This window comes from Furipterus horrens, unplaced genomic scaffold (assembly GCF_987537825.1).
Source record: "Furipterus horrens unplaced genomic scaffold, mFurHor1.1.pri manual_scaffold_7, whole genome shotgun sequence".
Lineage (NCBI taxonomy): Eukaryota > Metazoa > Chordata > Mammalia > Chiroptera > Furipteridae > Furipterus > Furipterus horrens.
In genome coordinates, this window is record NW_028327177.1 from 66353212 (window position 1) to 66371265 (window position 18054).

Consider the following 18054-nt stretch of genomic DNA (forward strand, 5'->3'; position numbering starts at 1 on the left):
CACTGCCAAATCATTCTAGGTTGTCATTCAGGGGAAGCTCCATTTTCAGGGAACTTCCGAGTCCAGGCCTCTGTGTATTGCTCTCAGCCTCAGTGCACTGCCCTCAGGGTGAGAGAGTGGAAGCAGTTCAGGTCCCATGTGCTGTGCTGCACTGGGTAGTAGCATCCCAAGGGCTGGTGCATGGTGAGGCACAAATCCCAGCACAGGGCCCTGTCTCTGGGAGCTGGCTTCCAACTGTGCAGGTCCTGGTATCTGCTGCTCCCACCTGTGTGGGGGTTTTCTCCCAGCCCCCTGCCTTCTCTCAGTGATTTGGCCAGACCCTTCTGTTACATCTTTCAACTCAGGAAGATTTTCCATGTACTTATGAAACCCTCATGTTTGGTCATGGTTGGCCATGAGACTGCCAAAAGGCAGATAAGGCACGCATTTGTATTAGACTCTCGGGCATCCTAGTCTGACAACAGGGCAGGGTAGGCAATTCGTCTGCAACAAGGCCCCACTGAGCCACACATTGTTCTAAGAGAAACATTGATTTAAGTTGTGTTATGAAGACCCAGGTTTAGAAATGCCAGTGAGATCACCTCTAAGGAATCTTTTTTGCCTTTAGGAAAAATTGTTGCTGAAATACAGTGGATGATATAGGACAGGACTACTGTAACATTTATGCTTAGGAAGATTATGTCAACTGTCTCCCTTAAACCTATCTTCAAAGAACAACAAACAACTCATTAAAACTGTATGTTTTGTTCTCAATAAACTACCTTCAAAATATTTCTGTCCTCCAGTTTTCACTGAGGTAGTTACTTAGTTAAATGAAGGCAGGGTCATCTTGTTACAGAACCCCTGGGCTGCTCCAATTGAAACAGAACCCACGAGCTCTTTAGTTAGGGGCCCGATTGCCCGCCGCCAAAATTATAACTCTCAATACCAGAGTTTAGTGAAAAGAAAAAGAATTGTTTATTTAACAGTTATATAGATTTAGCTATTTGCGGATTTCTGTTGTTAAGTCTTATGTTCTTTAAAACACCCATAAACACATATTCTTGCCTCCCCACTACCAAACCAGGCTAGTTTTAGAAAAGTTAGAGAAACCGTTTTCCTACTTTCCAAACACAGTTCAGCTTTACCAGTAGCTGCCAATCATTCGATTTTTATTGGGGAGACCTCGTCTGTGTTATGGGGTCCACCAGTTTTTAATCCAGAACCTCGTGGATTCTTAGCCTTCTTGTAAACTGCATAGTTAGTCCTTTGTAATCCACATGAAAATCCTTCCTTTTCAAAGCAGCAAGGTACGTCCCTTCCTTAAAACTGCATCGTCAGTCCCAGTTAAATTCAAATGGTCAGCCTGTATCCAGTTAAATCCGCACAGTCAGCCTGGCTAAAATGTCTGCCGCTTATTTTTAAATCCCTGACTACATCCTCTGATGCAGTGGGTGTGGTAACCAGTTCTGACCATTCACAGAACCTCACGCAGGCTCTGTGTGCCTTTTCCATACCATCCCCTGGTCCAAGACCCCTCACATCTACCTGAGGCCTTGGAAGCATCCAAGCAATTTTGCATAAGAAAGACACTAGCCACCAGCCTCAGGCAGGTGGAGGCATTCTAAAAGCTGCTTCCTTCTCCCCATCCCCCAGTCGCAAACTCTGGGGTTTTTTGGAACACCCCTGTTTCTGTAACATTCTCTCCTCATCTTTGTTTAGCAGTAATGTTTGCTGATTGAATTACTGCCAATTGAACTCAGGCAATGATTTGCTGAGCAGGGTACTAGTCGAAGGTGGTGTTTAACACAATATTGTTGTTAACAATGACTGTGTAGAAATAATGTGTTTTTCACTTTATTCAATGGGATCAAGAAAGCTGAGGGAAGAAATTATTTGGTGTTCTCATGGTTTATGAATGTCCTTTTACTTTCTGGGTACATGCTGTAAAAGGTGATAGACCCACTGAATATTTGATGATACTGCCTCCTTCCTACCTTCCTCAGAGAGGAGAGCCTCTTTCATCAGGGTAGATTTATGTTCCTTTTTGTGCACCTGGGAGTTACTTCAGTGTTTACCAGGGAGTTATTTCAAATATCTTTTCTCCATTTCACCTACGGTCTACTGAGAGTTTTGACCCAAAGGAAGCAAAGATACTTCATTGTAGACATTTGCTAACTATGGATTGGTCTCACTGAAAGAGATCTATCTCTCACACAGCTGACTCAGTAAAAGAGATACAAATCAGCAGGCCAACTATAGATCTCTGATGAATCCTGTAGGAATTCTCGACTTAATGACCTATAAATACAGCTCAGAAGTACACAGGGAACTGAAAGGAAGTTCAGTCTATGCTTTTCTGATGATTCCTGTGTCCTCTCCACCCAAATGTTTTTGCACTGATGTCAGTAATTCAAAAAATTTAATCAACATGAATTCTATACAGAGGGTGCAGTTGGCAATGGTAGATCTAACTCCATGTTACATGTTGAATTAAATCTGAATCATCTTGTTAATTCACGGAGTTGCCTGTCTTTTATAATTTCTAAGTAAGACTATCCCTCAAGTTTCCTTGTAGAATCAGGAATTTAACAGGAATCCCGTATGTAACCATCCCTGAGCTCTGCATGTGACCTACCAGAGACACAGGGACAGATTTCCTGTTTATAGTTTAACATCCCAGGCCTAATCATTTCAAAAGAAAAGCAGGGGACAGTAGATGCGATAGCATATTTTAACAATGGCCTCTCACTGTTCTTCGCTGTCTGTGAAATTACAAGAAAAGAAATGCCCTTGACTAACCTGTGTGAAATCTACCCATTTGTTTTCAAACTCAGCATGGAGGGGCCTTGTGTGTAGGGTGCTGTGGTCAGAACTGGTGAGTGTTACTCATTCATGCATTCATTTATTCAACAAACATTTACAAAGTTTCTTCAAGGAATTCAACACCATGGGCTGGAAATTTTAAAAATTTTAAAATTATAAATTAAAAATTTCTTCAATTGAGCTCTGAATCTAGAGTTAGCACTGTCAATGCACTGTTATATTGTAGCTATAAGACAATGGAGAGAGTTGTTAAATTCTCCTCCTTGGAGGCTAGTCAGAGAAGTCATCATGGGATTGAAGAATGATAAGGAATCCATTGGATGGAAAATTGGTTGGGGTGAGGGAAGGAAGGGAAAAAGTATAAAATGCTTTTCTCTGTCTAAATGCAACTTCTAGAAGTTTTGGAAACATGCAGCTATTAAAATAGAAAAGTTTACAAATGGCATAAGGTTACTTCAATATTAAATAGTCAATTATATTCAATACTGAGGCAGGATAGTAAGAAGCTAGGAAAATTCCTTGGCAAGTGGAATAGGGAAACTGAGAGGGATAGGTGAACAGACTGTCCAAGCAATTTACAGCCATATGCAGGTCACCTCCCTACAGATAACATCTAGACCTCAGTTGTATTTTAGCTCCAAGCTCAGAAAAGCAGCAAAACCAGGTGGGCAACCTCAGGACTAGCTATAATGACTTGACCCTCTGTCCTGACACTGATCAATCAGTAGAGACCATGACCCTGAAAGGTCACATCTGGAAAACTGATGAATATTCTGCTGAAACCACCCCCCCAAGATTCCCACCTGCAAGAAAGAGATAAAAACCTCAAGACAAAGGACCGAGCTCACAGGCTTCCTCTGGGGAGAAGCTGGCACCATTCCCTTCCCTGTTCCCCCACAGACACACATCTCCTAAACTAGGGAACCCTAAGGCTTGCAATCAGGAGAGCAATGAGCAGTGGCAGCTCAGTCCAGGCTAATCCCCTGAAGCTGTCCCCAAGGCCCTTTTGTCTCTGACTTTGTGAGCTCAAACAGCCCAGCCTAGGCTCTCCTGTTGCTTCTATGCTAACTACTTCCTTGTTTTTCTGTCTCCAGTATAGTCACCTGGACTCATCTTGTAAAATCATTTCTAAATAAATTCAGAACCCACATACTACAGGTCGACCCTAGGCAGACCCACTCAGGGCCAGGCCCCCTGTTTGGTAACAATAGAATTATATAAAATTTAAAAATAATTGAGATCTTAGAGATTATCCAGGTCAGTTCCCCTTTTAAAGATGAAGAAACTGGTAAATGGGTTACTCAAGGTGAGTCAGCTGTGGGCTAGAGAACCAGGCCTTCAGATGCTGAAGCCTATCTGTCTGTTTTCTTTACTAGTGAAATGAATCAAGACTGTAATATAGTTGACTTTATTCTCCGTTTTTTTTTAACAACTAATCATTCAGGACCCTCATAAAAGTAAATGTTTTATATATAGTCATTATTTGAAGTACTCTCATAAAAAAATAACAAACTCAAAAAACAAAAAACCCTAAATGATGAATATAAGGATTTTTATTTATGTGGGACATAAGAATAGACATATTGATAATATTTATATACGAATAATGCTTTACATTACAAAGTGTGTTCAGGCACATCATATATTTTTCTCCCCCATTCAATGTGTCTGGAAGCTACTGTTACACCATTGTGCACATCAGGAAATTGCAAGCAAGAGTTTATGACCTAATGCCACACAGGTAATAAGTGGCAAAACCATGTTCAAACCTATGTTTTCCCATGACACTTGTGTGATTTTTGCTATTACCCTCCCATTGCCTCTCTAGCACATGACATAAGCAGTAAGTGCCCTGAATCTTCCCAGATCAGTCAAGTATTTAATAAATAGCTGCTCTGTCTCACACTTTTCCGGAAGCTTTCATGGACATAGAGCAGTGTAAGATCTTGTCTGACCTTCAGCATACAATCCAACTGAAACAGACAGAGCTGAAATATATAAAATATGATATAGTGCAAGATAAGTTTGAATAAAAATCTAAATTTGTACTGGCTTTTAGTGCAGTGAGTATTCTCCAGATGCCAAATTTCATAAAACAGAACAAAACAAAACAAACCCACCAATGATTTATTTTGGAAATCCTAAAACTGAAATTTATTATCAATTTACTCTACATTATTTAACATATTTAATGCAATTAATATGCATTAATAATCTGAAAAAGTGTAATTATAACAGATCAAGAATAATGGTACCTTAATGACAAATGCCTGATTATGCAAAAAATCATGTTCATCTTAAATTCCAGCAATACAATGATATTGCTAATGGACATAAAACTTAAACTTGTCACAGATCTTGTTTTTAAGACCCTTTAACTATAAGAGCCTCAACCCTTTGGTGCTGCTGGGATGTCCACTTTGCACTACCAGATCAAGTAAACTGTAGCAAACAGCCAGTTACTAAGGGAAAAATCTCATGCTTCAATAAATGTGCCAAAATTCCAGCCCAGATGACTGACACCTGAAATTTTGCAATCCATCTTGGATCCCTCTTTTTTAAAATAATTTTTTAAATCTTCACCCAAGGACATTTTTTTCATTGAATTTTATAGAGAGGAAGGGAGAGAGAGAGGAACATCCATGTGAGAGAGAAACATTGACTGGTTGCTTACCATACATGCCTCGACTGGGATTGAACTTGCAACCTGGGTATGCACCCTGACTGGGGATTGAACCTGCCACCCTATGGTTCATAGGATGATGCTCCAACCAACTGAACCACACTGGCCAGGGTGGATCCCTTTATAAACAAACAAACAAATAAATAAATACCAAAATGTGGGAAGTGCTATTTCAAAAATGAGTCCCATACTGCATTTTAAAAGTAATTTGACCTTACTTTCTAAATTCTGCTGAACGATGATTTATATTTTTCAAAGGTTTAGCATTATTTTATAGTTTTGTTTTCCTCTTGTTGATCCAATTTTGCTATTTTAAAATATTCACTCTTCCTTATGTCATGGATAATGGCTAATTGGGTAGCCTCCCATGGAAATGACAAAGATAAAAAAGAGGTAAACATTTGCTTTCCTAAACAAAGGACTTTGTTACATCTGGGTTGATTTTATGGTAGTATTTTCGCTACCCACTGTTACTTAGTGTTACGCTGGAACATTTGGTACTCCTGACTGATGACTTTCACTCCATGTTAATTGATAGCAACATGATAATAGCCTATGTTAAATTTCTAAATCTGGAAGACTTGGCACAGTGGTTCTCAAACTGAACAAACATAGGAATCACCTTTGGTGTTTTAAGAAAACATTGATGCTTGTGTCACTAATAAGCAATCTGTGTGGAGATACTTTAAGACCAAGCTAATATCCTGTGCCTAATAAAAATTTCCCTCTAGCTTTAATATCCACTAATATTTCTTACCTGAGCCATTACTTGCTGTGATGGTTGAAAACATGATGTTTTTTTAAATTCTGGCACTTTTCCACATTTCCCATTGAGCCCATGGCATTCTACACTAAGGAAGTTAATTTCTCTTCCTTTCTCTCTTTCTCTCCCTCCCTACAATATGTACTCACAGATTCTTATTTTTCCCAAATGGTTTATAATGTATGATTTTTTTCTATTATTTTGCTTATCAAATTATCCCAGTTTGGGTTCATGGGAACACCTTCAAGCTCATTCTTGTATTTGGGCAACATACCTTAATTATTTATTTGAACACTCTTACTTTCTGGCATAACAAGATATTTTAGGCTCAGATTGTTCCTACTCTGCCCTCACATTGAAACTGGCATTTTCCCCAAAGAACCCTCCTTCGTTTTAATGGGGCATCTTAGACACCAAGAATTGGGCCCTGGGTTACTAATTCCTACTGAGGTGTCTTTGCGTCTAAGCTCTTTGGACATATAGAGCTAAGAAATAACTCCATGCATATACATACAGTAGTTTCTCCTTATCTGTGGCTTTGCTTTCCGTGGTTTCCATCAGTTACCTTAAGTCAACCAGAGTCTCAAAATATTAAATAAAAAAATTCAGAAATAAACAATCATACATTTTAAATTACATGCAGTTCTGAATAGCATGATGAAATCTCATGCCATTCTGCTCCATCCAGCCTGGGATATGAATCTTCCCTTTGTCCAATATTTCCATGCTGTAGCTTCTCCCTGCCTATTAGTCACTTAGTAGTTGTCTCTGTTATCAGATCACAGTGCTTATGTTCAAATAACCTTTATTTTATTTAATAATGACCTCAAAACACAAGAGTAGCAGTGCTGGCAAAAAGTAGATATGCCAAAGAGAAGCCATAAAGTGTTTCCTTTAAGTGAAGAGGAGGTGAATATAAGATATTTGGGGGAGAGAGAGGTGACATGCACATAATGTTTATTATAGTGTACTGTTATAATTGCTCTATTTTATTGTTAGTCTCTGTTGTTAATATCTTATTATGTCTAATTTATAAATTAGGCTTTATCATAGGTATGTATCTAGGTATAAGGAAAAAAAAACAGTACATATAGTACTTGGTACTATCTGTGATTTCAGGCATCCACTGAAAATCTTGGAATGTAGCCCTCAAGGATTAGGGGGAACTATTGTATACGTACACAGAAGGTATCCAGCCATGAAATATGAAAAATAGAAACATTTATTGAAGAAGACACTAGATACAAGAAACACTGTACATTGGAATTGGACAATGACACTTCAGTCCCCTTCAAAGTAGGCACCTTGGGACCTCACACAGTTTTCACAATCACCATCAGTTGCCCCATTGTATTTTCCTGAATCTCATTAATGGTCTGAAATCCCTTCCCTCTCAAAGGTGATTTTAGTTTCGAGAAAAGCCAGAACTCACAGGATGCCAAATATGGGCTGTATTGGGGCTGAATCACCTGGCTAATTTGATGCTTCACCAAAAAACTCTGCATGAGATGTGATGTATGAGTGGGCATGTTGTCATAATGAAGCTGCCAGTCACCAATTGCCCATAGCTGCAGCCTTCTGAATCATCCAAATAGTTTCTGTGGAAGAATGTTCAAGCTTAATGCAAAATTTGTTACAGATTCACTGCTCTACTCAGTCATTCTGAATGCAATGGCCACAAAGTACACATGCTCACTCAGTGGTATCTACCACTCCCACTGACTAGTACAGTGAAGTCATCATTGTTCACACATGCACATTCCAGTCCACTCTCCTTGGCTGCCAGGTAACATAGGTGTCACACAAACCATTCCCATTATATTAACAATGGCTGGACTTTTTCTGGACAGACCTCTGAACACATATATACATAAACACATAAATGCATGCAGATACACAAGTGCAATTATACACACTCACATAAACATATACTGGTATTTTAGGGATCATGAACTTACATCTATGCCTGTCCATTTTCACTCATTCTATATTTGTATGTTTCTTCTTCCAGAGGGAAAATTCTGGTTCCTAAGATCAATACACCTTCTCATTTGCTCAATCATGTAATACAGTATATATGAAAGAGCTTCGTTATTATCTATCTGAACACAGTGGTCTCAGTGGTCTCTATTCCTGCCTGTCAAAACCAATTGGACCCAGTAATTTTGTGCTTAGCAATTTATCCAAAAGAAAATAACTAGTGTCTACAATAGTCTTGTATAAGAATGTTTATAGGGATGTTATCATTGCCAAAACCTGAAAACAGCCCAGTTGTCTTAAGAGAAGAATGGATAAATAATCTGTGATACATTTCATGCAATGAAATACTACTCAGCAATTAAAAGAAACACATTACTGCTGCATGAAGCAATATGGATGAATTTCAAAAACATGCTGAGTTTAAGAAGGCAAACAGAAAAGAACACAATGTATGAGTCCATTAATATGAAGTTTGAGAATAAGCAAAACTAATCTATGCTGATAGAAATAAATCATTACTTGCTTTTATTGGAGGTGGAACAGGGCAGGGCATTAACTGAGAAGGAGCATGGGAAAATATTCTGAGATTATGAAAATGTACTATGTCTTGATAAGGATGTGAGTTACATGGGTGCATGTGTTTGTCACAATGGATCAAACTTTATCTTTAATATCCATGCATTTCACTGTCTATAAATGAACCCTAAATTTTTTTTTTAATTGGCTGGAGTAGAGTAGAGGCTGCCCATTTTGCTGAAACTAGAATCCTTGTATTGTAACAGTTCCTTCTTCTAGATCACCTCACATCTGATCCCCCTCTGTCATTACTCTCCTGGTCCCTGAAGGCATTTGTGTTTACTACCCCAGATCAGTAGATCTACTTCTTTTTATTATCATTGCAGGTATACAAAGTACAACATAGGTTAGAATTGTACAAATAATTAAATGACATTATCAACTATTTAGGACAGGCCAATATACATACTTTAATGTAGTAAAGATGTGCATGTAAATTGAAAATATATAAATAATGTTGAATTTTAAATTAATCCTCAGTGGAGCCCTTTGTTTATCTGATCTATTAAGACAAAAGCAAAAGCAAACAAACAGTGAGGTAGTATGACTCTCCCAATGAAAATAGTTGATTTCCAAGATTAACTGATCAAAAATCAGTTCAATGAGGAATTGATCTCAGACCTTCTTGTCTTACATTTCTTTTTTTAAAAAAAGCTATCAATTGAATATCTAGAACTCAAACTAGGAGATAACAAATTTATAGTAATAACAGAAATTAAAATAATCTGATGAGACTAACCTCAGAAAAAAATTAAAATGTCAATCTCTAATAACTTAGAATTGTGACCACTAAAAGAGGGAAATAGTTTTAAAGTTGACCTATGTCACAGGAAATAACAAGTGCTGACACCGATGTGAAGACAAGGGAATCCTGGTACCCTGTTGATGGGAATGTAGATTGGAGCAGCCACTTTGGAAAACTGTATGGAGTTTCCTCAAAACACTAAAAATGGAATTATCTTTTGACCCAGCAATCCCACTTCTGAGAATATAGCCTAAGAATCTGGAAACTCTAATCAGAAAGAATATATACATTATTATGTTCATAGCAGTGTTATTTATAATAGCCAAGATCTGGAAACAGCCCAAGTGCCCATCAGTAGATGAGTGGATAAAACAGCTGTGGTACATTTACACAATGGAAAACTATGCAGCTGTAGAAAAGAAGAAACTTACTTTTTGTGATTGCATGGATGGACCTGGAGATTATTATGTTAACTGAAATAAGCCAGTCAGAGAAATAAAAATGCCATATAATCTCACTTATATGTGGAATATAACAAACAAAATAAACCGATGAACAAAATAGAAACAGAGGCATGGATACATGAAACATACTGACAGCTGTCAGAGAGGAGGGGGGAGGGGCAACCTAATGAAAGAAGGGGAAGAGATTAGCCAAAGAACACATATGCATAATTTATAGACCCAGAAAACAGTGAGGTAGCCAGAAGGAAGAGTGGGCAAGGACTGGGTGGAGGTGGGCAAAGAGGGTAATGGAGACATCTGTAATAATGTCAACAATAAAAATAAAGAAAAAAATAAAATAAAATGGAAATTTTTTCTATGTTGTACACCTGAAACTAATAAGAAATAATATTGACTGTAACAATAATAAATAAATAAATAAATAAATAAATAAATAAAATGGCATCTTTTATGCATAATTTGCATGTTTTTAAATCTACCAAAACAGCGGTTTTCAAAATGATCTGCACATTTGTGTTATCTGGGGAACATTTAAAAATACTCATGGCTCCTTCTCTCCCAAGAGGTTTGACTTGTGTTGGGACCCCCTTATTGGTATTTACTCCCCATGTAAACCTGTCATGTAGCTAGGGATAAGAACCTTTGTACTAAAGAAAGAGACATTCCAAACACTATATGAATCTATCTATAGTAACATATGTGTTAATTAGTAAGCACAGAACCTAAAACTTAAAAAAATAATTAGAAGTCATCTCATGTAACCTTTGTCATCCTTTTCATCTGCTGGCTAAAGAGATGTCCAATGAACTCAGCTTCAATTATTGACATGGTTTAGTTCAAGTTACTATGGATTCTTGAAAACAAAATGCTTAGATGTCTACAAATACTGTACAATTGAGCCTTTCAGATTTCTTTTGCTTTTAGAACTCAGACTTACTTTTCTCTTTGTGAGTCCCATACACTCTTTAACTTCGCTATCATTTTTAGTATTTATAAAATAATAAGTAGGCTTTGTTAGTTCTAAATTCTCTAACCTAAACTTGAACTCTTGATGGTTTAAATATTACCCAATCATTCACTCTGACTTCTTATCCATAGGGATTCCAAAAATTAGGAATGTTTTGAAAATAATACAACCAATTTCTCTATTTAAGTAGCATCATTTCTGTATTTATAAGTAAAAATACTCTTACCACTACCATTTTCCCATCCACCAACTTTCTCTGTATTGCAGTCTGCCATTTCATTTCTGCGCTTGATTCAATGAGCCTCTTGCCAAGGTTACAATGCTATGCAAAGACAAGTTCACATAATTGACTTGTTTGGCCTTTGGTTGATTAAAGAAGCAGTTTATTCAGTATTGAATCATTGTCATAAGAGAGGTCCTTGCAGTACATTTGTATTCAACAAAATGAAGTAGTCTGACCTTTCAACACCAGCAGAAATAATTCTCTCTCTCAAGACTTTGAAGAGAAACATTGAAGTTTACCTTTGTTTTCTGGTTGTCACTTATGGTTTCTTCAAATTCCTGGCCTTGCTTGAAGGAGATCTCTGTATTTTTAAAGGTACTTTCGGTGCTGATGGTTACAATATCCCCTTTCTTACTGATTATCACTCTGGGTTAAACCAAATTTCCCAGTTTTCTGGTAGCTAACCCCACACTAGAATATCAAGTAGTATTTGAATTATGTTGACCCAAAGAGCACCTAGAGGGTCTGCAGAGGCCACATTCTGGGATCAGAGGTGCCTCAGTTGTGTAGATGGCAGGTAGTGTCATCACTATTAGGTATTCCTCCCATGTTTCATCATGGAAGTACATGTCATGAACCTGATCATTTTGGGGTTTGTTATATACAATGTCTGTAGATTAGAAAGAGAAAAGTGTTCAGCCTGAACACAAGTGCAAGTTGTCCACCAAACTACATCCAGCCCCACAATCCATTAAAAAATACTAATTATAGTTTTGTATGGACCATTCCAGACTTTTTAAATTTTTCATATATTGTAGATATATTTTTGAATGATATGATGACATATACATAGTATTCCAGGAACTTTTCCTCTCAGTAATACATTATGGACATAAAAAAAGAATTTTCCCCACATCCTTGATAGACTCTCATTTCTGAAATTTTGTTGTAGCACTTGAGTCTAGTTGGTTAAAAAAATAATCCTCCCTTCCAGACCTGTATTATTAAAAATGATCATAAATAAATAAAATAATTAATTTTTTTCTGCATTTGAAAAACAAAGTTAGACTTAACTATTATTGTTAGTATCCCAGATTATAGAAATACATAGAAAAGGAGAAATGTGAAATGAAAGAAATATATGACAGATATAAGAAGGAAAAACTAGTGTATATATATATATATATATATATATATATATATATATATGAGGTCTGTCTGGAAAAAGTTCAGCCACCAGTTAGTTGGTCATTCCGATGACCTCTTTATAATTCAGCTGCAATTCCAGATTGGTGCTGAGAGGAGATCAGCACAGTTCTCACTTACTCCTCTGTCATCTTAGGCCTTCAGTCATGTGGTTCTTATCTTTCATTTTGTTTACATCGTGAATCACATTTATTGATTTGTGAATGTTGTACCAACTTTGTGTTCCCAGAATAAATCCCATTTGATTATAGTGTATGATTTTTTTGATGTATTGCTGTATTCAGTTTGCTAATATTTTGTTGAGGATTTTAGTGCTTATGTTCATCAAGGATATTGGTCTATAATTTTCCTTTTTTTGTAGTGTTTTTATCTGGTTTTTAAATTAGGATAATGCTGGCCTCATAAAATGAATTTGGGAGACTTCCCTTTTGAATTTTATGAAATAGTTTGAGAAGGAGTGGTGTTAGTTCTTTTGGAATGTTTGGTATAATTCACCTGTGAAGCTATCAGGTCCAGGGCTTTTGTTTGTTAGGAGTTTTTTTTTATTACTGCTTCAATTTCACTAGATGTAATTTGTCTATTCAGATTCTCTGATTCTTCCTGCTTTAGTTTTGGAGGATTGTATGTTTCTTGGATTTTATCCATTTCATTCAGGTTGTCCAGTTCATTGGCATATAGTTGTTCATAATACTTTCCTACAATCCTTTGTATTTCTTCGTTGTCAGTTGTATTTCTCCTCTTTTATTTCTGATTTTATTTATTTAGGTCCTTTCTCTTTTTTTATTGATGAGTCTGGTTAAAGGTTTGTCAATCTTGTTTATCTTTTTTTTAATAATTTATTTATTTGTTTGCTTATTTTATTTTTAGAGAGAGGGGAAAGGAGAAAGAGAGGGAGAGAAATATCACTGTGTGGCTGCCTCTCACTCACACCCCCAACTGGGGACCTGACGTGCAACCTAGTTATGTGCCCTGACTGGGAATTGAACCACGACACTTGGCTCACAGGCCGATGCTCAATCCACTGAGCCACAGCAGCCAGGACTTTATTTATCTTTTCAAAGAACCAGTTCTTAAGTTCATTGATCTTCTGTATAATTTTTTAGACTCTATTTTATTTATTTCTGCTCTGATTTTTTTTTATTTCCTTCCTTCTACTCATTTTGGGCTTTGTTTGTTTTTCTTTTTCAAGTTCCCTTAAGTGTAAAGTTAGATTGTTTATTAGAGTTTTCCTTGTGTGTTTTTTTTTTTTTTCTTTCTTTTTTTGAGATAGGCCTGTAATCCTATAAATTTCCCTCTTAGGATTACTTATCCAGTGTCAAGTTTTGGATTGTCCTGTTCTCATTTTCATTTGTTTCAAGCTATCTCTTGATTTATTCTTTGATCTCATTGTCAACCCACTTATTGTATAATAACATTTTTAGTGTCCATTACTTTGCATGTTTTTCAGTGTTCTTCTTGTGATTAATTTCTAGTTTCATAGCATTGTGGTCAGAGAAGATGCTTGATATAATTACAATCTTTTTAAATGTATTGTGACTTGTTTTGTGTCCTAGTATGTGATCTAGCCTAGAAAGTATTCCATGTGCACTTGAAAAGTATGTATATTATGCTGCTTTGGGGTGAAATGCTCTGAAGATATCAATTAAATCCCTGTGATATAGTGTGTCATTTTAAGGACACTGTCTCCTTGTTGATTTTCTGTCTGGGAGATCTATCCATTGAAGTCAATGGGATGTTAAAATGCCCAACTATGACTGTATTTCTGGTGATCTCTCCCTTTATGTCCACCAATATTTGCTTCACATATTTAGGTGCTCCTATATTGTGTGTGTAAAACTTTTACTAAGGTTATAGACTCTTGTTGGATTGTTCCCTTTATCAGTCTGTAGTGTCCTTTGTTTCTTACTATAGCCTTGGTTTTAAAGTCTTTTTTTGTCAGATATAAGTACTGCTATCCCTACTTTTTTTCTTTTCCATTTTCATGAAATATCTTTTCCATCCCTTCACTTTTAGTGTGTGTGTATCTTTCAATCTCAGATGGGTCTCTTGGAGTCAGTATATGTATGGGTCTTATTTTCTTATCCATTCAGTGACTGTATGCCTTTTGATTGGAGCATTTAAGCCACTTACACTTAAAGTAATTATTGATAGATATGTATTTAGTGCCATTTTATTGTTTGACTATTTTCTTCTGTTTTATTTTTTTCTTTCTCTTTTTCTTCTTTTTTAAAGCAAGCCCTTTAACATTTGTTACAGTACTAGTTTGATGTTAACAAACTTCTTTAGCTTTTTCTTGTCTGGGAAGCTCCTTATTTATCCTTTGATTTTAAATGATAACCTTGCTGGGTAAAGTTGACTTGTGTGTATGTCCTTGCTTTACATTAATTTAAATATTTCACTCCCTTCTGGCCTGAAATGTTTCTGTGGAGTAATCAGATGACAGTCTAATTAGTGCTCTCTTGTGTATAGCTATCTGCATTTCTCTTGCAGCTTTTAGGATTCTTTCTTTGTCTTTAAGCCTTGTCATTTTAAATTGGTCTGTCTTGGTGTAGGCCCCTTTGGGTCCAAATTTTTTGGTACTCTCTGAGCTTTCTGGACCTGTGTGTCTTTTTCTTTCACCAGATTAGGAAAGTTTTTGGTCATTATTTCTTCCCATAGGTCCTTGATCCCTTGCTTGTCCTTTTCTCCTTCTGGTATTTTCGTGATGCAGATGTTGTTGGGCTTCATGTTGTTCAAAATGTTTCTCCTCATTTTTAAATTTTTTTTTTCTTTTCGTTGTTCTGCATGGGTGTTTTTCCTACCTTGTCTTCCAAATCACAGATTCAGTCCTCTGGTTCATCTAATCAACTGTTTATTCCTTCCGGTATATTATTTAATTCAGGTTTTGCATTCTTTACTTCTGATTGGTCCTTTTTTATGCTTTTTATGTCAGTTCTCATGCTGTTGAGTATCCTTATAATCATTATTCTAAACTGATAAATTGCTTGCCTCCATTTCGTCTAGTTCTTCTTCTGGAGAATTCTCTTCTTTCATTTGGGGTCTATTTCTTTGTCTTCCTATTTTGGCTGCTTTGTATTTTCTGCCTTAGTTTTTAAACTAATTAGTTATTAGAAAAATGTTTTTCAAACTAAATTTTTGTGGTAGAGCCTAAGAGTCTACATTTTACTAACCCCCAGGAGTTCTCATGTACTCTAAAATTTGAAAATGAAAGAATTATGGAGTCCTTCATTGAGACTATCTTTTATTTTGCTTCCTCCCCAGCTATAAAATGAAGTCCAAACATCTAAACAATCTGATAGTATGGATTGATTTTCATGAGGTTTCATAGTTCTCCAGGTAACATGACATGATCTTGCTCATATTATCTATAAATAGAACCTTTGTCATAAGCTTTTTGAACAGGTAAGTAAAGCTATAGGCACTTTGGCAAGCATGGCAACCTGGGGTCATTGACATCACAGTCTATTACAGTTATACAGTTCTGGAAATGTCCAAAAACTGTTCCCATCTATTGGGCTAATTATCTCTGAAAAATTCTCAAGAAATAGTGTCCATTAAAGTTTATGTAAGTAATGACTAGATTTTCCATCTCCATCCACTGCTCCAACTCCAGGAAAGTCTAATGTTAGTGTAACTGAGTTTGAATTCACTGCCAAACCCAATTCTTTTCATCTCTGAAACTTTCCTAAGCTATGAACATCCATCCTGCTTTAATTCATCTTCTTTTTACAAACTCTTTATCTACATGATTAAGTAATAATGGACTACCTAGAAGTAGAGATAAAAAACTTATACTTTAGCTAAATATCAAACTTTTAATTTCAGTGCCTTCAACTTCTTATACCATGAGCTTTTTAGTTGTTACAAAACCAGCTTTCAGGAAAACCATGGAATGGGTTGACTAAACTTCTAAGACTTCCTCAAGGCCTAAATAAAGTCCTATTGATATGAAACTCCCTTTAAAATTAGTGGGAGTTCTATGCATTTAAGCATTTCTCATGTAGGTTAAGGTCTATTAAAATTATCACAAGTATAATACAAATAAATTATATGATTGACACAAGAAAACAGTATTTGAACTTCCAAAAAAATTTTTGGTTGACCTTACACTTTTAAGAAGTCCTTAGGTCCTTACTGCTTTAGGAAAGACTCCATGAATTCAGTTGTATACTAGACTAAATTATCTGAGCATGCATGGATGAAGGCATGTGTGTGTGTGCATTTTGGCATCTTGGTTCCTCTCAGTTCTGAGTCTGCACAAATAAGAATTCTTATTAAAAAGAGAAGAAGGAGCAGGACATGTCCCTGAGTATTGTGATAACTGCCTCCACTAAGTTGTGGGAGAGAAAAACTGGATGCAGCAGTGTGAATCTTTTCAAATAAGTCAATGGTTATATAGAGAAAGAATTTTCTAGGGAATAATACTAATGTATACAGAGAGCTCATGGGACAGTCACTGTGCTAAGTGCTTAATATGATTAATTTAAATTAATCTTTAACAATTCCAGGAGTTAGGTACTCTTATTATATCCACTTTGCCAATGAGAAAAATGGAGCTCATGGTGGTTAGGTAACTTGTTCCAAAAACTTGAATAAGGAGAGGCAGGATTTGAACTTGGCATTGTTCCCTAGTGCCTAGATTCTGACCATTATTTTGTGCTGCTCCTCCTATGCTATCTGTGCACAAAGGCCTTGGCCAAAGGTCAGGTGATCCTGATGTCACCAGGGCAGGATAGAGACATTCATTCTCTGCTCAAAAATCAGGAGCTGAGCTACCAAGGCTACCATGGTCATCAGAACCCCAGTCTTTGGCCAGGGAGAGCAAAGGTAAAATCACTTCAAATAAGTGTTGCTCTTGGGAATGCCTAGATGCTGCCATGTCTTTTTCTTAGCAGTTTTTCCACATTGACATTAATCCTGGCCATGAGACTACAGATATTACCAGGCTTTATATACTTAGTATCCAGGTGGGCACTCTTTAAAACCAGGAAAATATCCTGTGATCAATTTGTCTGTAACAGGTAGAATTTCTGGTCTCAGGTCACCAGTGCCACAGCTGTGCCATAACCATTGCAATTATGTTGTTAGGGTCCAGTTAGGTCAAAAATGTGGAATCATATGCAGTGGGCCTGAGTTTTATCTCACACTGTTCATACCTAAACTATTCAAAGTGGGGATGAAATGATGACTAAATAAATTCCTCAGATGACCAGCTAACCCAATCCTAGACACATCAAAGTGGGGATGAAATGATGACTAAATAAATTCCTCAGATGACCAGCTAACCCAATCCTAGACACAAGAGAATATAACTGGAGGGAGTACATTGTACTGGGACAGAAGAAACTGTTACAAAAGAAAGGGCTTTTGATTAGCGGGTGTGTTTTTTTCTTATCCAGAACACATAATAAAAATAAATGATAGAATTACTCATGCCTTCACAAATTTAGGTGTTCTGCCTAAATCTATGGAAGGTTCTCAAACCCACCACTTGAGCTGAATGCTTATATTCCAGAGGGACTGGTACAAGAATGCTGTATGAATTCTCAGCAGTCCTTGTATTGCACATTAGAATAGCCATGGACTTCAAAATATAAACATTGACATATATTGGCAAAGCTTGCAACTTTGAAGCAACATTA

At 36.6% G+C, this 18054-nt stretch overlaps 1 pseudogene; it reads right to left on the reverse strand.

Annotated features, from left to right (window-relative positions):
- Window positions 1–5281: 5281 nt before the first annotated feature.
- On the reverse strand, window positions 5282–12543 carry LOC150004584 (myelin P2 protein-like; annotated as a pseudogene).
- Between the last annotated feature and the right edge of the window lie 5511 nt (window positions 12544–18054).